The sequence below is a fragment of the Giraffa tippelskirchi genome, chromosome X (genome assembly GCF_054371585.1).
Source record: "Giraffa tippelskirchi isolate mGirTip1 chromosome X, T2T-mGirTip1v1.2.pri, whole genome shotgun sequence".
NCBI classification, from domain to species: Eukaryota; Metazoa; Chordata; class Mammalia; order Artiodactyla; family Giraffidae; genus Giraffa; species Giraffa tippelskirchi.
Window position 1 is genome coordinate 125,379,284 of NC_137289.1, and position 26,906 is coordinate 125,406,189.

The 26,906-nt window shown below is 36.9% G+C and overlaps 1 protein-coding gene across 3 annotated transcripts in view; it reads left to right on the forward strand.

The window, feature by feature from the left end:
- DMD (dystrophin) overlaps positions 1-26,906 on the forward strand; it is a 2,147,259-nt gene that overhangs the window by 1,242,771 nt on the left and 877,582 nt on the right. The window lies entirely within an intron of this gene.

Here is a 26,906-nt window from a genome sequence, read left to right on the forward strand (position 1 = left end):
TATTGGTGTAGTTAGGAGGGTCCCTTGTTTCTTGGTGTTAATGTTGGTTGTGAGATAATATATCATTTATTAAGCTAATTGTCTACTTCTGCATTCATTTGTTTACTCACTAATTCATTCATCCTGGTTTTACTGTTTTGGGTCAGCTACATTCTGGACCTCTGATGCTAAGGATACTGTAGTGAACAAGAAGCAGTAGTTCCAAAGTTTAAGGAATCAAGCCTTCCAATTATTATTTTTTTTAAATCAGAGCTCATATGAAATTAAAGGCCCACTTATTGTCCTTGTTAGGAATTGCTTAAAGTTAAGTGCTTAAAATATGGATTTTGATTCAACTAGAGAAAAGTTCTGCAACTGTATTTCATCTTGCTATTTTGGTTCATAATTTACAGTATACAAATTTACACAGTTTAGGTCTTAGAAAGGCTACAATATTCCTCATACCTGGCTTTTTGAATGTTGTTTGGAGTTCCTTACTGTCCTTGGAATTTGGAGTGATAACTGAATAAACTATGTTTGAAGAGTAAGTTGTTTCTAGAAGGTTTTCCCAAATCTTCCACAGTTCTTATCCCTGTGGATCTCTCCTAATACTGATGTTAATTATCCTAAGTAAAGAGATGTCGATGAGCCTCCCTTCACCTCCTCCAAAGCACTGGTATTTCAAAGATTTAAACTTACTGTATTTTGATTACATTAGTGCTAGCACTCTCGGCAAAATTCTAATTCACACTCTTTTCCTTTTTTTCCAATTCTTTTCATGCCAGTGTTGTGTTCTTTGGCAGTCATCAAACCACAGCCAATCACTTTTGTTAAGGAGCTCAGCAGTAATGTTTGTAAATTTTTGAATGTGACTTGAAGTTCCCTTTTGTCCTTTATACATTTTTTTTTCTTTCTGTTTCTGAGCAAGGAACATTCAGACAGAAGGAGAAATGGTCATCAAATACCGTGTGTGCTACCATGAGTGTTATTAGTGGTATAGGGAGAAATAGAAAATAGTGTCAAAGATGCATTTAACAAGTAAATGAGGTCTTTAAAGTCATCACCAATGCCACCTCTTCTATGAAAGATAGTTAACATGTAGTACAAAGTCTCAGCATATCAGTTAGGCTATAAAGTTTAGCTCATGTGAAAATATGGAAGTGTCATGGAGTGCACAGAAAAAGAAAGGTCATTCTTCTTAATTATAATCAATTAACATTTACTGAGTGACTACCCATGAGAGAAACTTAATTTGCTCCTGAACAGACTAGTTATTTGCACTGTTATTCCTCCTTTGCACCTCCTTCTCTTCCTCCCTTCCTGACTTCGGTCAACAAAGGAAAGTAGATACAGCGGTTTCCAGTTAACCAGTGCTGGACTCTGGGGTAAAATCTTCAGATATGTTAGAATATATCCACCAAATGTGTAACTTTTCCATTTCTGTTTGCATTTTATTTTTTCTTAATAGAAAATTAGATTTCTCTCATTGGAGAATTTGGAGGAAAAAAAAAAGAAGGAAAGCACACCAAAGACAAAGCAGCTGTAATGCTACAAACTTACTGGCACTTTGGTATATTTTTTTCTTGTTTCTAATGACTTTAAGGTGTCTTCTCTACTGTTAGAGTATTCACTGGTGATTTTCAAATGTTCCTCCTTAGTTTTCACCCTGTGGACTTCCTTTGCTATCTCTTGCCCCTCTGTAATAAAGGAGTAAATCAGTATTTCAAGTAAATAAATACGAATATAATACCCTGCACATCCACACATGCAACTTAGAACTTCAGGGATGCCATCCTATCCACAGAGTCACACATGAGTTGAGAAGCTCTGTAACAAAGGAGACCAGTGATACTGCCCATGCTGTTGACCATTCCTTATCATTCCCAAAGAACTCTTGGGTTGGCTGAAAAAGTTTCTTCATGGTTTTCTGAAACACCTCAGGGAAAAACCCAAAGAACTTTCTTGGCCAACCCAATAATTGGAGTTTTGAAGAAATGTCTCTGATCCTTTTGACTTCTTTAACTTCTCTTGAGTTCACTTTGAGAAACAGGTCCAAGTAAATTTCTGACTTGACCTTTTTGAAACCTATTAGAGCAATTCCATTGAAGTTGTGTGGGCACAAGCCTGCAGTGAAGAGAGCAACAGGGAGAAAATCTTTCCCCTGTTCATATGTGGTTAATCCAGAGTGGTGAGGTCAGATACAAAGCAACAGCCTGCTCCTGTGGCTCTGGAGATAAACAATTTCTGAGGGCTAATGACATTCCAGGGTTGTTGTGCAAATGGCTGATGTGCAGCCTCAGGTCAGTTCTTCTGGAGTTAGGCTGTGTCTGTGTGAATCCCAGCTCTTGGGGAACAACCCTGGGCCATGTTAGGTGCTGAGCCCACAGAAAGTTAATGAGACAAGAAGTCCTCTTTGCCAGACCGTTCTCCAGATGATACCTGGTGTTATTAGTTTGGACTCCTTAGGATTTCTCTCACCTGTCCTACCAACTTAAGTGTGTTTTATCAGTGTCAGTTTTTAGTGGAGAAGTGAAATATGTTACAGGAAAGGAGCGGTCATAGGAATGGTACCTAACTTTTGTACCTTTAGCTCATGCGTAGTCATTTTCTAATATTCTCAGATTGCCAACCGAATTTTGTTTGCGAACAACAAGCACAGATTTGTCACTCCTATTTTTAGCACAGTTGGACAAAAACTGAGACACTTTCGTTGTCTTCCTTGTCCAGTTTAAGTGCTGCAAAAATCTCCCAGGCAATGTCATGGGCAACTTAGGAATAAAATCCAAGATTTAAAGGTACCAGGTTTCCCACGCTTCTCACAGTTGTCACTTTGGGTGTATAAAATTCCTCAGCTTTCTTCTGTAGTTTATGGAGTCTCATGGTGGGAATAGCATGTTTTTAGCTAAAATTATTGTGCTGTTGAATTGGGTCTCTAGTGCATCACGAGGAGCTCACATTATTTACAGAGGGTGGGCTATCATTTTAAATCCTGTTGCTTCCATGCCCGTTATCATTCCTGACAAACTCTTCTTGCCTGTGGTCTGTTTTCCTCTGTTTGCTTCCATTTATTTTCCCGAACAATCAGCTGAGCAAAGATTTACATAGCTTTTGTTTAAACAAACCCTGTACAGTTCGCTCTTCAGCCAGAATCACAAACACTTTCAAGACAGTTACATTTTCCTGTTTTAGTCCCAGATTCTGTTTATTTACCAACATTTATTCTATGCCCACATTCCCCATCTTTGTAAGTCTCTTACAGCTGCACATGAAAAGCCAGAAACCATGGCTACTCAAAAGTCGTTAATAATGAGATTTTTAGCCACTGTTTCTGCTTGTAAATTCTTCATTTCACATGATATAGTCTCAGAAGACCACAGAGAATTCAGCCTCGCTTATCTCTGGGCTGCACATGATGGTTTCTAGCCTTGCCCAATCCCAGTGCAGCTTGTTTGCCATCCAAGAGTTGATTTTGTTTCCATCTGACATGAGTGAATTAAAAAGATTGAAGACTGACAAGCAACAATGTTCTTATTAGAAAAGTAATCAAGGTTTAGAGCCTGTCTGTTATGAAACTCCTGGCATCTGAAAACACCAAGGGCTTGGCTACCAGTGACCTAAGCACCTACTTAAGAGTCTCTCCCATGATAAGAGAACTAAAGTGATTAACATACTGATAAGATTTTCCTAAAATAATCTATTTATTTCAGAATTATTCTTTCAACTCTTAATTACAATCTTTTAATTCTCCCAGGGTCTTTTTTTCTACCTCTGCAACACATTTAATTACCTATATTCCCCAACCTATACCATATTAAATTTTTTATGGAACTTTTATTGGGCAATTTATTGGAAGGATGGCCTTGAGTGTCATTATGTTCAATGAATGCCCTATTTTGACAAAGGGATTGCTGAATTATATTGAAATCTTTTTAATCCTCTGTGCTTCTCCTTAGATATAAATGCAAATCTGGTCTTCACATTTGTGATTGGATTGAACTTGAGGAGTACTTCCATATTGATTCCTTCTACAAATAAAATATAATTGGATTTCCCCCAAACTGTCTACATTCTCCCAAGAGATTGGCTGGTTTTTGTACTGTAGGCTTTCAGTGAACATGAAGGGCAATGCCCTATCATAAAGACCAGTAAGATTTCTTTTTATAGTGGTAAAGAATTTTAGTTTATTTCTAGTATCATTTACATTCACACCCATCTCCTCTCACCCTCTAACAAAACATTTAAGATCTCAGAAAAAGAGGGGAAAGAGCATAAAATCTTTCTAATAATATATAATTTACTGTTATAAATTTATTGTATAGCTGTGTAACCAGGGCTTCCCTGGTGACTCAGATGGTCAAGAATCCACCTGCAACGCGGGAGACCTGAGTTCAATCCCTGGGTTGGGAAGATTCCCTGGAGGAGGGCATGGCAACCCACTCCAGTGTTCTTGTCTGGAGAATCCCCATGGAAAGAGGAGCCAGGTGGGCTGCAGTCCATGGGATCGCAAAGAGTCAGACATGACTGAGGGACTAAGCATAGATATAAATAAAACTAAGGACCTGAACATGAATCTTTTTGTATCTCTCTTATTAGATTACTTCTCAGTTACAAATATCTGATTAAAAGCTATCAGAAACTTAAATATGCAAGAAATTTTAAAGAAGCCTATAATGCATAAAAGACAGATTCCCTAAAGGGAGAGATATATTTTTTATCTTTGTTTCCTAAAAAATTATCTAAAGTAGTATTTTCAAGTATTATTATAGGCATCAAGAAGTCAATTAGTATCTTTTGTCTTCTGTGAGAAAACCTTTCTGCTAAGAATGATATGGAAATAAAATGTTTCCTGCTCTCCAGAAAGTAGCTAAAAAGAAGATATGAAAGATAGTATACAAATAATTATTATACAAAATACATTGAAAATTCTGAGGCTCAGAAGACTTTTTTATTTATTTTTAAACACAGTATATGATATTTAACTAGGCCTTGGAGTTTGAGAATAGGAAAAAATGGCCTTTCACACAGGTTAAGGGTGAAAATCAAGTCTAGAGAATGAAACGTACAATGTACAATTTATTTCCTGTGACCTTACTTATAAAATAAAATATCAGTACATAAGGAATATATATATGCATGCATATCTGTTGCAGCATTGTTCATAATGAGAAAAAAAGAAAGGAGATGAAGGGAAACAAAGAATGACTTTTAATAAGAAATTAATTGAATAAATTTTAAAACATGTAAGCTTAGGCTCCTATGCAGCTATTAAAATATATAAATTTGAGATATACCTGCTAAATAGGAAGTAACAACACAATGTAGAATTTTCTATAAAAATCACATGCATAAAAAGTATATACAATAAATCATCAACTGTATTTCAAAATATACATATGTATATTTATATAGTATAATGGTATTTTCTATGATTATATAAAATACTAACTGCAAAACATATGGAAATACATAAATAGGTTATTTGAATAGGTAAAGTTTGTAAATAGAATAAAAGGATGAGAAAAGTAAAAAAAAAAAGGTAAGAGATTCCATATCATATTTAGCTATTTTACATTTAAAATATATAATTTAAGTTATATTTTTATTTTTTAAAAAAATAATTTATTTTAACTGGAAGATAATTACTTTACAATATTGTGATGATTTTTGCCATACATCAAAATGAATCAGCCATAGGTACACATGTATCCCTCCATCCTGAACCCCACTGCAGTCTCCCTCCCCACCCCATCCCTCTGGGTTGTCCCTGAGCACCAGATTTGGGTGCCCTGCTTCATGCATCAAACTTGCACTGGTCATCTATTTTACATATGGTAATACACAAGTTTCAATGCTACTCTCGCAAATCATCCCACCCTCGCCTTCTCCCGCAGAGACCAAAAGTCTGTTCTTTACATCTGTATCTCTTGCTGCCTTGTATATAGGATTGTCGTTACCATCTTTCTAAATCCTGTATATATGCATTAATATACAGTATTTGTGTTATAAATATACTTTTAAATCTTACAAAGTAAAATGTAAAAAATATAATCCATATTTAAAGGTAATGATGGAAAATACTGGAGAAGGGAATGGCAAACCACTTTAGTATTCCTGCCTTTGGAACCCTATGAACAGTATGAAAAGGCAAAAAGACAAGACGCTGACAGATGAACTCCCCAGGTCTGTAGGTGCCCAATATGCTACTGGAGATCAGTGGAGAAATAACTCGAGAAAGAATAAAGAGATGGAGCCAAAGCAAAAACAACACCCACTTGTGGATGTGACTGGTCATGGAAGCAAGGCCTGATGCTGTAAGAGCAATATTGCATTGGAACCTGGAATGTTAGGTCCATGAATCGAGACAAATTGGAAGTGATCAAACAGGAGATGGCAAGAGTGAATGTCAACATTTTAGGAATCAGTGAACTAAAATGGACTGGAAGGGGTGAATTTAACTCAGATGACCATTATATCTACTACTGTGGGCAGGAATCCCTTAGAAGAAATGGAGTAGCCATCATAGTCAACAAAAGAGTCCAAAATGTAGTACTTGGATGCAGTCTTGAAAACAACAGAATGATCTCTGTTCGTTTCCAAGGCAAACCATTCAATATCACGGTAACCCAAGTCTATGCTCTGACCAGTAGTGCTAAAGAAGCTGAAGTTGAACGGTTCTGTGAAGACCTACAAGACCTTCTAGAATTAACACCCAAAAAAGATGTCCATTTCATCATAGGGGACTGGAATGCAAAAGTAGGAAGTCAAGAAACACCTGGAGTAACAGGTAAATTTGGCCTTGGAGTAGAAAATGAAGCAGAGTAAAGGCTAATAGAGTTCTGCCAAGAGAATGCACTGGTCATAGCAAACACCCTCTTCCAACAACACAAGAGAAGACTCTACACATGGACATCACCAGATGGTCAACACCGAAATTAGATTGATTATATTCTTTGCAGCCAAAGATGGAGACGCTCTATACAGTCAGCAAAAACAAGATCGGGAGCTGACTGTGGATCAGATCATGAACTCCTTATTGCCAAATCCAGACGTAAATTGAAGAAAGTAGGGAAAACCACTAGACCATTCAGGTATGACCTAAATCAAATCCCTAACGATTGATTATACAGTGAAAGTGAGAAATAGATTTAAGGGACTAGATCCGATAGACAGAGTGCCTGATGAAGTATGGATGGAGGTTCGTGACATTGTACAAGAGACAGGGATCAAGACAATGCCCAAGAAAAAGAAATGCAAAAAAGCAAAATGGCTGTCTGAGGAGGACTTAAAAAGAGCTGTGAAAAGAAGAGAAGCCAAAAGGAAAGGAGAAAAGGAAAGATATACCCATTTGAATGCAGAGTTCCAAAGAATAGCAAGGAGAAATAAGAAATCCTTCCTCAGTGATCAATGCAAAGAAATAGAGGAAAACAATAGAATGGGAAAGACTAGAAATCTCTTCAAGAAAATTAGAGATACCAAGGGAACATTCATGTAAAGATGGGCTCAATAAAGGACAGAAATGGTAAGGACCTAACAGAAGCAGAAGATATTAAGAAGAGGTGGCAAGAATACACAGAAGAAATGTACAAAAAAAGATCTTCACAACCCAGATAATCATGATGGTGTGATCACTCACCTAAAGCCAGACATCCTGGAGTGTGAAGTCAAGTGGGCTTTAGGAAGCATCACTATGAACAAAGCTAGTGGAGGTGATGGAATTCCAGTTGAGCTATTTCAAATCCTAAAAGATGATGCTGTGAAAGTGTTGCACTCAATATGGCAGCAAATTTGGAAAACTCAGCAGTGGCCACAGGAGTGGAAAAGGTCAGTTTTCATTCTAATCCCAAAGAAAGGCAATGCCAAAGAATGTTCAAACTACCGCACAATTGCACTCATCTCACAAGCTAGTAAAATAATGCTTAAAATTCTGCAAGCTCCATTGTGTGTGTGTGTGTGTGTGTGTGTGTGTGTGTGTGTGTGTGTGTACCACATCTTCTGTATCCATTCATTTGTTGATGAACACTCAGGTTGCTTCCATATCTTGGTGTTTGTAAATAATGCTGCTATGAACTTCAGAGTGCATTGTATCGATTCAAATTAATGTTTGGGGGGTTTTATATATATATCCAGGAGTGGATTTTCTGAGCCATATGGTAGTTCTATTTTTAGTTTTTTTAAGAAACCTTCATGCTGTTTTCCACAGTGGCTACATGAATTTACATTCTATCCAGCGGTGTACCAGTGTTCCCTTCTTTCCACATCCTCGCCAACATGTGTGATGTGTGTTCTTTTTGATGATCACCATTCTGGCAGGTGTGAGCCAATATCTCCTTGTGGGTTTGATTTGCATTTCCCTGATTATTAGCAATGTTGAGCATCTTTTCATGTTCCTATTAGCAGTCTGAATTTCCTCTTTGGAAAAATATCTATTCAAGTTTTCTATCCTTTTGTTAATCACATTGTTTGTTTGTTTGATATTGAGTTGTGTGAATTGTGTGTGTGTATGTTCGTGTGTTTGATATTCGCTCCTTTTGGTCATTTCATTTGCAAATCCTTTCTCCCATTCAGTAACAGCCTCATGTCTATCAAATAGATATGTTTGAGCTTCCTTCATACATTTAATAAGGCAGGGTCCATCAACTAAAGAAATTTATGGTCTTTGAAATTTGCTTTAAGAACATTTCTAAAGGCAATCTAATATAGTGTGAAAGAAAACTAAATTGGACTAGAAGTTGAAATACTAGGGTAACAACAATCTCAACTTCATCAATTTACCTTAAACAAATCACTTGATTTCTGTGCTGAATAAGTTTATGTGTCAATTTGCCTGGATCAAGCGCAGGGTGGAGGGGGTAGGTGTGGGCAGATATTTGGTCCTACATTAATCTGGGTATTGGTGTGAAGATGTCAATGGAGAGTTTTACCCCTTCTGTTGGTTCCATTTCTCTGGTGTATCCTGACAAATGCAATTTCTCTGAACACTGCTTATCACTCTTCAGAGTTGCAAAATAGATGTAAAAGATATCCCTGGTATTTCATAGGGTTATTGTGTGGAAGTTTTTCAAATTAACTAATATGCTCTGTAACCTGTAAAATACAACAGGAATGGAAGACAGTACTGCTCTTAATGTTATTATCCTTAAATAGCATTTTTCCCTGTTGAGTCAGTTTTTTTTTTAATACTGCTGCAGAATATTATTGCCATTTTACTCTTGCTAATGTCCTAAGGCAAAGACAATACAATGTTTTGTTTAGCCAAAACTTTAGACATACCTCGTAATTGTGGGTGCCTTGAAATTAACTACAAAGGAAAATTAACATTAAGGACTGCTTTCTTTGCCCACTGTACACCTTAACAAATAATATGTTTTTTCTTATACCTCCAATATGTGGATCCTTTTCAAATCTCACATTTTAAATTAAAGTTAATGATGGGCTGAAATTCATATATAGAACTATCAATAGTTATTGTCTCTTCCTAGTACCTCAGAGCACCTAGTCATACTGAATATGGAAATGTTATATACATACAGAATGGTTGGGGTTGGGGGGGGACCAGGAGCAGGCTATTAGAGCCCTGAATACGTGAGAGTTACTGAGATAACTGCCCCCAAATTAAATGCATTTGTTTAATGCATTAAAGATCAATTGACTTGCCCAACGCTATTCAGTCGTAATAGAATTCTTTCAAAGCTAGGCATAATTAAATAAGCTCCAAATATTCCTTTGGTGGCTGTCGTTTGTTGGGTTGATTGATTGACATTTGACTCCCTATCATCAAAAGCCAGTGGTGGGAAACTTATCCTGATGATTATAGTAATTCACTGTAACAAGAAAGCTACTTTCAGTGGACTGAATGTTACCCAGGATAGATGTATATAACCTGCTACAGCAGAAGCTGGGTCAATACAAACAGACTTTGGCATTTGGCCTAGTTCTTGCTACCATTACTTTTCTCTATTAAGGACAGAAAGCGATTGTGTTGGTGCACGGCTGAGTTTCCCTTTTATATAATATAGCAAATGTTTTGCCATTTCACAGGCAGAGGAAACAGTTCCAGAAGAATTCCTTATGCTTGTCAAAAAACCCATTCACTGTTAGTAGAGGCGTGGACAAAATTTTCTGATCCAGTAAGAACATGTATGAGGGGAAAAACTTCATCTGAAGTGTTACTTGGAAAAATCAAAACCAAGAATTATTTATTTGCAAAGGAGGCTCTTAAAATCTGGCTGCCTCAACATGTATTTTTCTCCTTGTTGGATCCAAAATCTTTAAGAATTGATTAAAAGGCAATGAGTAACCTACAATACTTCAGTGCTTTTGAATCAAATCAGTAGCTAATAAGGACAGCAGGTAATCATCACTTGCAATTGAAGGGTGATTTACTACTCCTAAAAATTCTACATAATAAAAATGGCTTTGGAAAATATATGTATAAATTGATGTTTAGAAGATAATTTTTATCAGCAGTGCATAACTGAGCCAAGAAAAAAAATCAAAATGTAAGAACCATGTGCCCACTATAAGATTTCATTTTATCCTCACAACAACACTAGGTGGTAGACACTAGTTTTATTATTCTTTTAGTTTTTCAGATGGATAAACTGAAAATTAAGTGACTTGCTTGAAGTCGAATAACTTGTAAATGGACAAATGATTTTATCTTCTAAATCTTACTTCTCTGAAGTTGTATCAAATCAATCACCTACCATTCTGTAATCAAGCACAAATTTCTCATCAATTTGGATAACTGTGTAATAAGTTCTTTAGTCTGATTTTCTATCTAGTGTACTGTTTTCTCAAACAAGGCAGTATATAACTGACTTTTTAAAGTTATTTAGATGCTAGAACTTAGGCAGTAGCTGAGAGTTACTACTGAAATTTTTTTTAGAAATACTTAGGAATTGTTTTATTAGTACTGTCATCACCTCTATTAAAATAACGTGAACTTGTAAAAGGCAGAATACACATAACCTAGAGAGAGAGATTTTTGAGTATAAGGACCATAGTATTTGAATATAGCTGTGATCTTGCCATTTTTCCCTGTTTCAAGAGACGATGATGAGCACATGGATTTAAGAGCAGTGGTCAGCTAATTCTATCCCCCATATGGGTATTTTGACATGTTTCCTCCAATACTCATGAACACAAATGAAGATCTTCTTTGGCAAATCATACTGAGCTTTATTAAGTGATTAAATTGTGACTTTTAAAAAATGATAAGTCAGTAACGGTATTTCAAATGTCATGTACTCATGACATATGGACAGAGAAATGGACAGATAAATGACCTTCCCCTTCACACACACATCTACAGAAACTCATCTCTATCACAGTTAACAGAATTCAAATATTGTGTCACACTATTTTTCTCCATATGCACATACAAAAAAGAACACTTTAGTTTTAGTTCTGTGTATGTTTAAGCTTATTTTTCATATTTAGAGAAAGGCTTTATGGTGGTTGTTTCATTTTTATTTTTCATATTCACCTATAATTTTTAAAGTGCAGCATCTGAAATTTTTGAAAACTCATAGAAGTATTTTTAAACTAAAACACTCATATTCTTTCTCTCCATACATTGCTATTAATAGGTTTGAGCTTTGCTTTCAAACTTTCAGTGATTTTGCAGATTTTTTTTCTAGTAAAGTAGAATAGTATCACATATACTATTTTACCTTCTATTGTTTACTATTTTGCTTATATTTTACCTAATCATCAATTATACATTTTTTTTTATTTTTAAAGGCAATATGATAAAATCTCAAAGTGAGTATAAATAATTCATTATTCTCCAACTATTGGAAATTTGAATTGTTGCCAAATTTTGGTCATTCTTATGACTATCCTTATTCATAAAATTTGTAGAGTTAATTTCATTACTTGCTACCCTCCCTTGCAGCTCTAGCCATTTTTATTTTTTTTCTTTCAGCTCTTTTAACTCACACCTTTAACAAACCCTCTCTTAACTAGGGACTTCACACATCCTATTTTCTCCATCAAGATACATAGTTAACTCTCTTATTCTTGGCACATCTTCCATTTCAATAACCTCACCACAAAAATCATTCCTGGACACCCAATAAAAAGTTATATCATTAACAGTTCCCCTTTTGGCATTTCCACCATTAATTTTTAACAGTGTACTGTGTTTTTCTTTGTACTATGATAACAGTTACCGCAATTTATGTGTGTGTGTGTGTGTGTTTCTTGTTTGTCTGTGCCCAGAAGGAAATGTCAAGAGGTCAGAACTGTCTCATATAAGATGCAACCACACTCAATAAAAACTTACTGAACAAATTAATTAATCATCCTAGTCTTAGAGATAAGTGGTTACCTTATTTCTTACTTCTGTATATTTTAGATACACAGAACTAAAGAGATAATGCTAGTTGTCAATCAAAACCTAAATGTCAGTATTTAACTATGTGAGAGCCTCTCAACGTAATTCACACTTCAGTTCAGTTCAGTTCAGTCGCTCAGTCATGTCCGACTCTTTGCGACCCCATGAACCGCAGCACGCCAGGCCTCCCTGTCCATCACCAACTCCTGGAGTCCACTCAAACCCATGTCCATTGAGTCAGTGATGCCGTCCAATCATCTCATCCTCTGTCGTCCCCTTCTTCTCCTGCCCTCAATCTTTCCCAGCATCAGGGTCTTTTCCAATGAGTCAGCTGTTCGCATCAGGTGGCCAAAGGATTGGAGTTTCAGCTTCAACATCAGTCCTTCCAATGAATTCACACTTACCCAGAGGCTATTATGCAGGTGCAACATAACTATTTTCCTAAATGTTGATTTTCATAGTAAAAAAATATAATTGAATTTTCAAAGCTTTTTTTAAAAAATCTAACAATCCATGCTGAGCCAAATTGTCGAATAGAGAATAGGTTAGTATATTTGAGATTTCTTTTTTTTTTTTTAATGAATTTATTTATTTTAGTTGGGGGCTAATTACTTTACAATATTGTAGTGGTTTTTGCCATACATTGACATGAATCAGCCATGGGTTTACATGTGTTCCCCATCCTGGACCCCCCTCCCACCTCCCTCCCCATTCCATCCCTCTGGGTCATCCCATTGCCCCAGCCCTGAGCATTTGTCTCATGCATTGAACCTGGAATGGTGTCCTGTTTCACATATGATAATATACATGTTTCAATGCTATTGTCCCAGAACATCCCACCCTCACCTTCTCCCTCAGAGTCCATAAGACTGTTCTATGCATCTGTGTCTCTTATTCTGTCTTGCATATAGGGTTATCGTTACCATCTTTCAAATTCCATATATATGCCTTAGTATACCGTATTGGTGTTTTTCTTTCTGGCTTACTTCACTCTGTATAATGGGCTCCAGTTTCATCCATCTCAGTAGAACCGATTCAAATGTATTTTTTTTTTAATGGCTGAGTAATACTCCATTGTGTATACGTACTACAGCTTCCTTATCCATTCATCTGCTGATGGACATCTAGGTTGCTTCCATGTCCTGGCTATTGTAAACAGTGCTGCGATGAACATTGGGATGCACGCGTCTCTTTCAATTCTGGTTTCCTCGATGTGTATGCCCAGCAGTGGGATTGCTGGGTCATATGGCAGTTCTATTCCCTGTTTTTTAAGGAATCTCCACACTGTTCTCCATAGTGGCTGTACTAGTTTGCATTCCCACCAACAGTGTAAGAGGGTTCCCTTTTCTCCACACCCTCTCCAGCATTTATTGCTTGTAGACTTTTGGATAGCAGCCATTCTGACTGGTGTGAAATGGTACCTCATTGTGGTTTTGATTTGCATTTCTCTAATAATGAGTGATAGTGAGCATCTTTTCATGTGTTTGTTAGCCATCTGTATGTCTTCTTTGGAGAAATGTCTGTTTAGTTCTTTGGCCCATTTTTTGATTGGGTCGTTTATTTTTCTGGAATTGAGCTGCAGGAGTTGCTTGTATATTTTTGAGATTAATTGTTTGTCTGTTGCTTCGTTTGCTATTATTTTCTCCCATTCTGAAGGCTGTCTTTTCACCTTGCTTATAGTTTCCTTTGTTGTGCAAAAGCTTTTAATTTTAATTAGGTCCCATTTGTTTATTTTTGCTTTTATTTCCAATATTCTGGGAGGTGGGTCATGGAGGATCCTGCTGTGATTTATGTCAGAGAGTGTTTTGCCTATGTTTTCCTCTAGGAGTTTTATAGTTTCTGGTCTTACATTTAGATCTTTAATCCATTTTGAGTTTATTTTTGTGTATGGTGTTAGAAAGTGTTCTATTTCCATTCTTTTTTGTTTTTGAAGAGAAAGAAATGTTTATTCTTCCTACACAGAAATTCAACAAAAATGCAGTGTTTTCATGACTTTAAAACCCAATGTCTTGGTCTCCCCAACTCATCTCATCAAAATAATACTAATACATTGAGACATTGCATTTCCCAAGAGAACTACGTATCTTATGTGTCCTTCACTGGATGCATTTTTTTTTAATAAATTTATTTATTTTAGTTGTGGGCTAATTACTTTACGATATTGTAGTAGTTTTTGCCATACATTGACATGAATCAGCCATGGGTTTACATGTGTTCCCCATCCTGAACCCCCCTCCCACCTAGTATAGCCACTATGGAGAACAGTGTGGAGATTCCTTAAAAAACAGGGACTAGAACTGCCATATGACCCAGCAATCCCACTGCTGGGCATATACACCGAGGAAACCAGAATTGAAAGAGACGCGTGTACCCCAATGTTCATCGCAGCACTGTTTACAATAGCCAGGACATGGAAGCAACCTAGATGTCCATCAGCAGACGAATGGATAAGGAAGCTGTGGTACATATACACAATGGAATATTACTCAGCCATTAAAAAGAAAATACATTTGAATCGGTTCTATTGAGATGGATGAAACTGGAGCCCATAATACAGAGTGAAGTAAGCCAGAAAGAAAAACACCAATACAGTATTTTCATTCTTTTACAAGTGGTTGACCAGTTTTCCCAGCACCACTTGTTCAAGAGATTGTCTTTTCTCCATTGTATATTCTTGTTCCTTTGTCGAAGATAAGGTGTCCATAGGTGCGTGGATTTATCTCTGGGCTTTCTATTTTGTTGCATTGATCTTTATTTCTGCCCTTGTTCCAGTACCATACTGTCTTGATGACTGTGGCTTTGTAGTAGAGCTGAAGTCAGGCAGGTTGATTCCTCCAGTTCCATTCTTCTTTCTCAAGATTGCTTTGGCTATTCGAGGTTTCTTATATTTCCATACAAATTGTGAAATGATTTGTTCTAGTTCTGTGAAAAATACCATTGGTAGCTTGTTAGAGATTGCATTGAATCTATAGATTGCTTGGGTAGTATACTCATTTTCACTATATTAATTCTTCCAATCCATGAACACAGTATATTTCTCCATCTGTTTAAATCATCATGTAGATGTTTTAGGCTTTCAGTGTTGAATAACAGAGCTTCAACCAAATAATCTTCATATGCTCAATCAATAATAGAAGAGAACTTTGTTCGTGTTTATGGTATCTTCTGAGTTTCTACTATTTTTTGAATTCTTCTCTTTCTGAAAGAAATAATAGTGATTTACTACCACATTATGACAGTGTTTCTATCTCTTATAGTGATTTTCAAAATGAACTATGATTTCTAAATCCTTGCAAAATGTATCACTCTTATATATCATTGGGTTTTAGGGCATGTGTGAGGTTTGTTGACCTGCCATTTTTACAGTATATTACTGTAAGAATACATTGACACAAATCATTCCACGTAAATGTGAACCTGAGTAGACAGCTTTCAGTTGCATCAACATTTCAAATGAGCCTCATTCAACCTTGATTTTTTGTAGAGAAAAAGGTAATGTGCACATTTTCATTTCTAGAGATTGGCCATTGAAAAATGCTAGTTTAAAAATCTGTCAGTTTGTGCCATATCACCCAGCAATCCCGCTGCTGGGCATACACACTGAGGAAACCAGAATTGAAACAGAAACATGTACCCCAATGTTCATCGCTGCACTGTTTATAATAGCCAGGACATGGAAACAGCCTAGATGCCCATCAGCATACAAATGGATAAGGAAGCTGTGCTACATATACACCATGGAGTATTACTCAGCCATTAAGAAGAATACATTTGAATCAGTTCTAATGAGGTGGATGAATCTGGAGCCTATTATACAGAGTGAAGTAAGCCAGAAAGAAAAACACCAATACACTATACTAACATATCAATAACCTCAGATATGCGGATGACACCACCCTTATGGCAGAGAGTGAAGAAGAACTAAAGAGCCTCTTGATGAAGGTGAAGGAGGAGAGTGAAAAAGTTGGCTTAAAGCTCAACGTTCAGAAAATTAAGATCATGGCATCTGGTCCCATCACTCCATGGGAAATAGATGGGGAAACAGTGGAAACAGTGTCAGACTTTATTTTTTTGGGCTCCAGAATCACTGCTGATGGTGACTGCAGCCATGAAATTAAGAGACGCTTACTCCTTGGAAGGAAGGTTATGGCCAACCTAGATGGCATATTTAAAAGCAGAGACATTACTTTGCCAACAAAAGTCCGTCTAGTCAAGGCTATGGTTTTTCCAGTGGTCATGTATGGATGTGAGAGTTGGACGGTGAAGAAAGCTGAGCGCCGCAGAATTGATGCTTTTGAGCTGTCGTGTTGGAGAAGACTCTTGAGAGTCCCTTGGACTGCAAGGAGATCCAGTCAATCCATCCTAAAAGAGATAAATCCTGGGTGTTCATTGGAAGGTCTGATGTTGAAGCTGAAACTCCAATACTTTGGCCACCTCATGCGAAGGGTTGACTCATCGGAAAAGACCCTAATGCTGGGTAGGATTGGAGGCGGGAGGAGAAGGGGACGACAGAGGATGAGATGGTTGGATGGCATCACCGACTCAATGAACATGGGTTTGGGTAGACTCCGGGAGTTGGTGATGGACAGGGAGGCCTGGTGTGCTGCAATTCATGGGGTCACAAAGAGTCGGACACGACTGAGCGACTGAACTGAACTGAACTGAACTGAACACATATATATATGGCATTTAGTAAATCGGTAAAGATAACCCTGTATGCGAGATAGCAAAAGAGACACAGATATATGGAACAGTATTATGGACTCTATGGGAGAGGGCGAGGGCGGGATGATATGGGAGAATGCCATGGAAGCATGTAAATTAGCATATGTGAAACGAATCGCCAGTCCACATTCGGTGCATGATACAGGGTGCTCGGGGCTGGTGCACTGGGATGACCCGGAGGGATGGGATGGAGAGGGAGGTGGACGAGGGGTTCTGGAAGGGGAACACATTTACACCCATGGTGGATTCATGTCAATGTATGGCAAAACCAGTACAATATTGTAAAGTTAAAAAATAGAGAAAGAAACTAATTAAAAAGAGAACTGTCAGTTTGTACAATACCTGGTCTGTTCATATAACATCAAAAATATAAATGTAAGAATAAAGCCTCACCTACCCACCAATGTACATCTTACCAACAAGTGCATCTGAAAGAAATTACAGCCTTGTTTGTATTTTTTCATCATGTTATTACAGGACTTTTCAATAAAAATAAATTACTCTTGAGCATATTTGTTTGAATAACCAAAAAAAAAAAGATTCATCTGATTGATAGTGGACAGAATTTTCATTAAGTTTCACAGCAAAAAAAAAAAAAAACCACACAATTGCATCATTCACCTTCTTGTTTCAGATGAAACAGAAAATTAGATGCAACGAACTCTACAGAAATGTTCGGCATGCATATTTTAACCATTAAATACATTATCAAGAACCATGTCAGCATGACATTCTAATATAACAGCTTTACGAAAACATGTAATGCAATATAGGAACGCTGTGGTCCTCTCTAAACAGCTCCAAACATATTCTGCATTGATATATTTCTCATTATTTTTATCCACTTTTTATATAATGATCACATTCAGTACCGTCTGAGCCACCAGGGAAGCCCAATTAAATGTACAAACATTGTGAAGTGGAATGACAAAATAGTGGGTTTTTTAAAATTGGAAAACCTGTGTCAAATAAGCTTTCTCCCAAGAAAAAGCACTATAATAATGAAATTTTTGGTTTATTATATGCACAATAATTTAAACACGTATGCAATTTGCCTGACGTGTATTTTCTACTATTCCTGTGCCACTTTATCTCTGTAATATCACAGTAACTGAATCAGAAAAGAGGCAGTACTGAGTAGGGGAACCTCACTGAAACACACATGGTAATCATCTGGATCCTAGTCCTGGTTCTCACACCTGGAGAATGAGTCAGACCAGAGAGGTCATTTAGGCTCCCAATTCCTCATCTTTTTTTTTAAAAAACACTTGATTGAGGTATTCTTGATATTTATGAAGCTATACATTTTTAACATATGCATTTAATGATGTTAGAAGTAAGTAGACATCCGTGAAACCATCAACACAATTGATGCCGTAAACACATCCATCACTTCCATTCCATCATATTCAATGTGGGGATAGTAACACTTTTTTTTTAAATTGCTTACCTCATATATCTGTGCAGGTCTAAAGTGAAATAATCATCTGATAGCACTTTATAAAGTATGTAAGGGTAGTATATTATCCCTACAAGATAACTGTGATAACTCTCTTAGCATAGTATCAGGAAATCAGTCCTGAGTGTTCATTGGAAGGACTGATGCTGAAGCTGAAACTCCAATATTTGGCCACCTGATGCAAAGAACTGACTCATTTGAAAAGATCCTGATGCTGAGAAAGATTGAAGGCAGGAGGAGAAGGTGACAACAGAGTATGAGATGGTTGAATGGCATCACTGACTCAATGGGCATGAGTTTGAGCAAGCTCCGGGAGTTGGTGGTAGACAGGGAAGCCTGGCATGCTGCAGTCCATGGGGTCACAAAGAGTTGGGCATGACTGAGCAATTGAACTGATAGTACCAATAATATCTTCACCAATTTAACACAATTTTCTATATGATCAGTGACATTCCTGGTCTGAGCAAGTGATCATAGCAGAAGCAATGAGTAGGTAGATAAGTTGTTGCTGAATCTGAAATCTCTTGTGGATGTCTCATATTGTTCTTCTTTTTTTTTTACAACTTTCTTTTCAAGTTGAAAATGTGGTAATGCTTGAAATGTAAAATACAAAGCTAACTTTGTCTTTACTGATTAAGCATCTAAAGTGCTTATTTAAAGGAGCAAATTGAGTTTTAGGTTTTATTGATTTATACCCTTCTTCAATCCACAAAGGATTTGAGACAGTGTATAACAAGGCTTCAAACTATAACATGAAATATTAATAGAAAAAAATGGAACCAAGAGAGATACACACTAAAATTTTATGTTAAGACCAATGGCTCAGCAATAAAGAATCTGCCTACAGTGCAGGAGTAGCGGGTTTGATCCCCAGGTTCAGAAGATCCCCTGGAGAAGGAAATGGCAACCCACTCCAGTATTCTTGCCAGGAGAATCCATGGACAGAGGAGCCTGATGGGCTACAGTCCATAGCACTGCAAAGACTTGGACAGGACTGAAGGGACTGAGAATATATATTTTTATTAAAGATAAGAAAAAGGAACATAAATATGGGGAAAGTGTGGCATAGAGTAGAAGTTTGAGGACATACCTCCAGATCATAGAAGTCCTTCCTAGCCATTTATTTTGATTGTCAAAAGAAGATGAGAGCTATTTTCCTAAAATATGTTGGCTGTTATAATTCTAAGTTGTCCCAATTTGCATATTTGTCTCAGTTTTTATCAAAGACAGCATGTTCATAGGGCATCAAGTAAACTGGACCTATGGAACTTTAAAAAACCCTTTCCCCTTGATGTTTTCGTGGTAGACATTGATTTATTCTAAACTAATACGTAGAAAAATAGTATTAACGAGAGGTATGAAATGATACAGATGATATTAGAAGAGCTTAGTGACATTAACTGAGTTATGATGAATTATCATTCACAATTAGGAGTATCTTTTGTCCACTATACCCCTGAGTAAGTTTAATAGTATCTACTTAAGCAAATAATGTAGTGAATTATAAATGCTGCAATCTTAGTATATAAAGTGAGATAACCTTATTTTGAAATATTGCATTTGAATAATTAAAATACAGCACTAGGAAAGGCTATGTTGTATGTTCTCTGACTCTTAAGTAAAACACCCAGATAACATATCTTGTTTGAGTGACATTATATTAATTTATTTTACAAATGAATTCTGATTGAAAAGTATACTTTTTCATTGCAAAAATTCATTCAAAACAATGAAAGAAAACCAAGAGTAAAAATCACTCATCTCATTTCCCATTTAACATTTTTCTTGCTTCTCATCTTGTCTAATTCTAACATGCGTCTCTTCAGAAATCTCCCTCCTATGTAGATTCTTCACTGTCCCTGCATCTTATTTCTTCTTGTTCTGTTCTTGTGTAAAGAAAATGTATTTTTGCCACATCAAATACATGGAGTGGTTCATACGCCAGATCGTTGTCTCCATTCATTTTTAGCCAGAGGTCTTCAAAGTTGTTCAGGTGGTAGGCAGCTGGTGGCTCAGTGGTAAAGAACCCGGCTACCAATGCAAAAGATGCAGGTACACTCCCTGGGTTGGGAAGATCCCTGGAGAAGGAAATGGCAACTCACTCCAGTATTCTTGCCTGGGAAATCCCATGGACAGAGGAGTCTGGTGGGCTACAGTCCATGGGTTTGCAGAGTCGGATGTGACTTAGAGACTAAACAACAACAAAGGCAATTGGGCATTTCACTGCTCTCTGTAGAATACAGTGAATTACTTACAGAGTTACTTCATTTTAGCAGCTGGGGACAGTTTTACTACCAGAAGAAAGAAATTATTTTAAGTTGCTTAGAAATGTGAAATTCAATTTTCATACTGCCTAAGAGATAAACCAGAAACACAGGCACACATGTCCACCACGAGAACAAGTTGTCACCCAAACCCAAATGAGCTGCCTGACGTTGTCTTTGCTAATGAGTATTTGTTTGCTCCTTGTTCAGTCATCCAGAACTGCTCTTTAGCAGGACTATATGGAAACCAGTTGCACTGACTTCTTCCCAGTTTTGAAAACTGGGATGACATTTGCTCATCTCTAGTGTTAACATAGTTCCACAAAGACCACTGATAGCAGAGTAGGACCATATCCATGCAAGTTCTCTCATTTCCCTGGGATATAATTGATCTAGGGCCAGAGATTTTAGCTCATTTAGAGCAGCAAAGTGCTCTTTTAAAACTCTCTCACCTATTTTGGGCTTCATTCCTCTCATACAGTTAGGCTTTTTCCAGTCTGATGAACAGAGGAGCTGAGCAGTTCTGCTTTCTGTGTCATCTCTATCTCCAACCTTCCCCTTCTGCCCTAATAGGTGAACCTATCTCTTTCTGCTGCTACTTTCTCCAAACAAAAGTGAAAAGGCCCTGAATGTTGTTTTTAATGTCATCATAAATCTCACTTACTCCCAGGCTCAACTTTTCCTCACTGTTTGTATTGTTCTATATTGTTGTTTTTTTTTTTGAGTATTTTCCCTCAGTTATGTCTCCATTTTCATCCCACGTTGATACACTTTTATCAATAGAATCAGAGCTCATTTAGGACCCCCTGCGTGATGGCATGCATCTTGTTCAACACCACACTTCTTTTTAAGAACTCTTTGGGATTATTTGCAATGATGTGGTCCAAATTTTATTTTTGAAAGCCTCATAGGCTTCTTGCACCATTTTTTCTTTCAAAATTTAAAATCTTGAGATCACTATGTTTTTCCCCCTTCTTAATCTCACACACCACATATATATTCATACACACTTTCCTGAAAGACAGATGCCACTTTGTCCTGTAGATTGTCCAAACTGACAATTGTATATTGGGATAAAAGGGTACATAGTATATCATCCCTGGTGGTTCACTAAGTCTGTCCCCACATAACTGGATTAGTCTTCTGAACCCTTTTAGATTTTGTCTGCAGGTGACTGAGGTTTGGCAATCTGCCTGTCTTAGTTCTTTTCTTGTATAAGAAACATCAATGTGTGCTTTACAAAGTGGGAAAGAAAGAAATTAAATGTGTTAGAAATCTTCATTCTTAACATGGCTGAGGTAGTGTTTAAATACAGAGAGAAAAGCACTTGAAAGTTATATCGTTCTTATTTGTTAATAGTAAAATTTATAAAATATGAGACAGATTTACTGCGGAGGGGAGGAAAAGTTTATTCTTACATAAAATTTGAATCTATTAAATTTAGTTCTTCGTTTCAGTCTTTCATGATACTTTCACATAATCGCTTCAGCCATGTCATTTATTTTCTATGTGTTCTTGGTCTGTATGACTAGAGCAAATAAATAAGGAAATGTAGAAGGATGTTCCAAGAACTGAGAAGCAAAGATACTGTGTTCAGCTTAGTTTGTCAAGTGATTCTGCTCATAAAACCAACCCCTCAATAAAAAGAACATTTCCATCGCCTCCGGCCACCTTCAATTCCTACTTCCGGTAGGCACCCTATTGTTACAATTTCTATCACCATAGATTTGTTTTGTCAGTTCTTGAATCCATATAAATGGAATTGTGCAGTCTGTGCTATTTTGATCAGCATACTACTTTTGAGATTTATCTATGTTGTGAGTACATTAATAGTTCACTCCTTTTTATTGCCAGCTGATACTCCATTCTATAAATGTACCACAATCTGTCTATTCTCCCATTGACAGACATTCAGGCTGCTTTCAGTTTAGGGACATTGTGAATAAGACACTGTGAATGTTTGTGTACAAGTCTTTTTGTGAGCACAGGTTTTCATTTCTTTGGGGTAAATACCTAGGAGTGAAATGGCTCCATCAGATCTTGAAATTGATAAGATATTGCAAAACACTTTTCTAAAGTGGTTGTGTCATTTTCTACTCCCACCAGTGATGGTAGAGAACTCCATCAGCTCTGCACTGCACCAGTATTTGATCTTAACAGTAGTTTCCATTTATTCCATTTTGTGGAATATGAAGTGGTATCTTGTTGTGGTTTTAATTTGTATAGCTCTGATAACTACCAGCACTGAACATCTTTTCATGTGTTCGCTGGCTATTCATAAACAGTGGTTATTTGCCTTTCTTCTTATTGAGTTAAAGTAATATTATTTTGAGGTCATTGATATAACTTGGAAATTGGAAAGGATAGAGACATTGTCCTACTTTTTAAAAAGTTGTCTTTGAAGACTACTGAAAAGCACTGTTGCTGCTTAGTCAGCAGTGCATTTCTTTTGTAAAAGCACTGCTCCCTGGACATCTTTGTCACCAATATAAAGTGCCAAACACTTTAATTTTCTTTGCCCAGTCTCTGAAGATTATCTCTTCAGAACCATCAGCATTAATTTGTTGTTTAGAAGCCTATTAGGTATTTTTAAATTGTTGTTGTTTAGTTGCTAAGTCATGTCTGACTCTTGCCACCCCATGAACTAGAGCCTGGCAGGCTCCTTTGTCCAAGGAATTTCCCAGGCAAGAATACTGGAGTGGGTTGCTGTTTCCTTCTCCATTTTATTTTATTGTATTTATTTTAAAATATAGAAATGTAATTTAATCATTATCTTAAGACATATAATATGCTTATTCATTTAGTCATGTAGCCAATAAACTTTTACTGCTTAACATGGTGGAAAACCCAAACATTAAGAAAACAATGTCCTTGCACTAAAAGAAGCTCATAAACTTGCAACAAAAATCAGGATATTTAATTTTATATATACTATGAAAAACATCCTACAGTTGACAGGCAGTAGGATTTTGCAGGCTAGATGGCTTCTAGTTGAAATTTTATTTATAAATGTGATAATATTTGGGGTGTATTTTCATTTATGCATTTAACAGATGTGTTTTGAGCACTACTGTGTAGCAGGCACTTTGCTAGGCACTAAGGAAAACAGTGATGATTCTCTCTCCCGAAGCTCATAGTCTAATGGACTGGAGTGAAAGAATTGCATAAGTAGAAATGAGGGCATTTGTGATGGAGAAAGGAGAATGGCAAAGGTCTAGGGAATTGCCAAGGAATCACTGTGAGTGGTCCATGGATAAAGAATTGAAGAGTCAGTTGAGAAGCCTAGAAAGTTTTCTTGTCCCAGAATGGTATGAGGTTCTGAATATTACCTAAATTATTTGGGCTTCATTAAGCAGATCCTGAGAATTCAGTATATATGTCTGAGCAGGAAATCAACCACCAGAACTGCCCATCAGGAGGATTAATATGGAAAGGATAAGTATTATGTTTTGGTGTGAGAAGTGGTGAAGCAAAACAGGAGGAAGTATGACTAACATAGTGAAGTGCGGTGAACAACCAGCAAAGAAGGGGGAAGCAGCAATGATAACTGGGCAGAAGGTATAACAGAATCAATAGGACTTGAATGGGGGAAAAGAAAGAAAGGAATAAAACAAAGATGACCTGGCAGCCTGGTAAAGTCAACAAGAGAAATCAGTTTCAAAATGTTAATGTTGGCTTCAACATGTTTTCTTTGAGGTTTAAGTCAAATGGAAATGCTAAGGAGTGGTTAACAAGAAAGTTTCCCAAGACGCAACAAATTTAGAAAACATTAACATTTAGTAATTGAATATTTTCCATTTCACAAGTTAGATTTATAAGGAAGTCAAAACCACTATAGTTGGTTTCCACCTTTTTTTTTTTTTTTTGCAACTATCTCTGATCTTTTAGAGATTCATGTGAGTAATTCCAGAAGTTTTCACAGAAGACTTGCTTAAGTCGTCTGCTTGTTTTTTTCTTGGGTTCTTCTGGTTTGTATACAGTTCAATAAGGTACAAATTGTTGACACTGTACAAATACAACAGAATCCATTCTGTGCCTCATTTGTCTGATTTCCAGAGGATGTGTGTGCTCAGTCAACAAGAGCTACAGATTTGTTTTTTTATCATCTCATCTAATTCCATGAAGGAGAAGAGCATTACCATACAACAGATAATGAGTTGGAAAATAAGAAAGCTAACCTCAGAAATCAAGGCTTAAAAAAAAAGGGGGTAGCTTTTGCTTAATGCCTGTATAACTTGGCAAGAGGGACATATAAGACTTAGGCCCAGCATGTGCTTAGAGGTGGATTGTTAGCAGATGTCTTGGGGATTCTGTTTTCTAAGCTAGATGTTTAAAATCAATTAATTGATGTTAGACTCAGAGATCTGTTTTTAATCCCTCTTTATCTTATTTCTGGGCCTTTCCATTCTCAAGAGCCTGAGAAACTAAACCTTACTTTGATAACTTGTTATTTGTGGAAAGAAATGAGATTCTGGTGAAACACAATTATTTTTTACTGTCTGTCTTCCATACTAGGGTGCTATACATATTTCAATATTTTATTTTAACCCTTCTCCAGTGGGAAAACATTCAAGAGTATTGTCATATCTTGCCTAGTTTTATGCTCAATGTATAAGTGAATATTTCTTGAATAGTTATTGAGATAAGAGGTACCAGCACTGTATCCAATACCTCAGCCTTTGATAATCTTAATTACCACAGCCTCTGTGTTTCTTTTCCTGATCATCTCCCCAAACCTAGATACACATATGTACACACCCACGGTCATAACAACATCACACAAGTGATGTGATTTTGTTTGCATAATATCTCAGTAGTCATAATACTGCATTGTGTATAGTTATTAGCTTGTTATTCTCTCCCCCATGAAATTGAATATTGATAGGAAAATATGAACTTATTTATCGTTGTAAAGGCATCAGATACAAAATATGAGGTTGACCAAAAAGTTTACTCCAGTGTTTTTGTAACCCAAAGGAAGTTTTTGGCCAACCCAAAAGTTACCTATTTGTTGGAGTGAATCAAATTGAAGAGAAAACTTACCTGCATTGAACAATTACATACACTAAGCAGTCATTTAGAGATTATGCCGCAGTTTAAAGCGTATAGAATTCCTTTGAGTACAGAAAAGGAGTTTAAGGAACAAGTTTAATTCCTGATCTCTTAGAAAGCAACATGAATATATTTTAAATCATCTTTGTCCAGTGACTTTTGGCAGTGGGTGGGTAAAAGATAGGGTAAGTAGATACAACCAGCTTAATCAGAGTGATGCTTCCTGTATTTTATTTTTTTGAAATGGAGAATTATACTGCCTCTCAACTTTCTACCTTATACACATCATGCTGCTGCTGCTGCTGCTAAGTCACTTCAGTCGTGTCCGACTCTGTGCGACCCCATAGATGGCAGCCCACCAGGCTCCCCCATTCCCGGGATTCTCCAGGCAAGAACACTGGAGTGGGTTGCCAGTTCCTTCTCCAATGCATGAAAGTGAAAAGTGAAAGTAAAGTCGCTCAGTCGTGTCTGACTCTTAGTGACCCCATGGATTGCAGCCTACCAGGCTCCTCTGTCCATGGGATTTTCCAGGCAAGAGTACTGGAGTGCGGTGCCATTGCCTTCTCCAATACACATCATGAGATTGATCTATTTTCCAGCAGATGAAAAGAAAATGTTGCAATGTAGAAACAGAGCAAGGGCTAGTGATGACATTACTCCTCTCAGTTTCCTATGTAAGCAATTGTCAAGCAAATATTCAGAGAGTCCCAAAATATGTTTGGGTCATGAATGCTACCTTTGAGGTTACCCATAATGTGTTCAATGAAAATGCAAACTCCAACTATGTTCAGAGCCAAGTCCACATCACAAATTTTAGACTTAGCTCTGCCAATTATGATCTCATTTATATTTTCAATCCTAATTTTTCTTCTGGGGTTCAGTCCAGTATCTCCAATTGCCCAGTTAACATATTTTCCTTCATTCACATCTCCACTGAATCACTAGATCCTATCTATTGAGCTCCCAAATCTCATTTGGTTTCATTAACTTTTCTCTGTTTGTACCACTGACTCTCTAATCCATGCAACTATTTTTCCTCACCTTAACTACAGTGATAACACCTACTAGGTAGGTTTCTATTTCTATT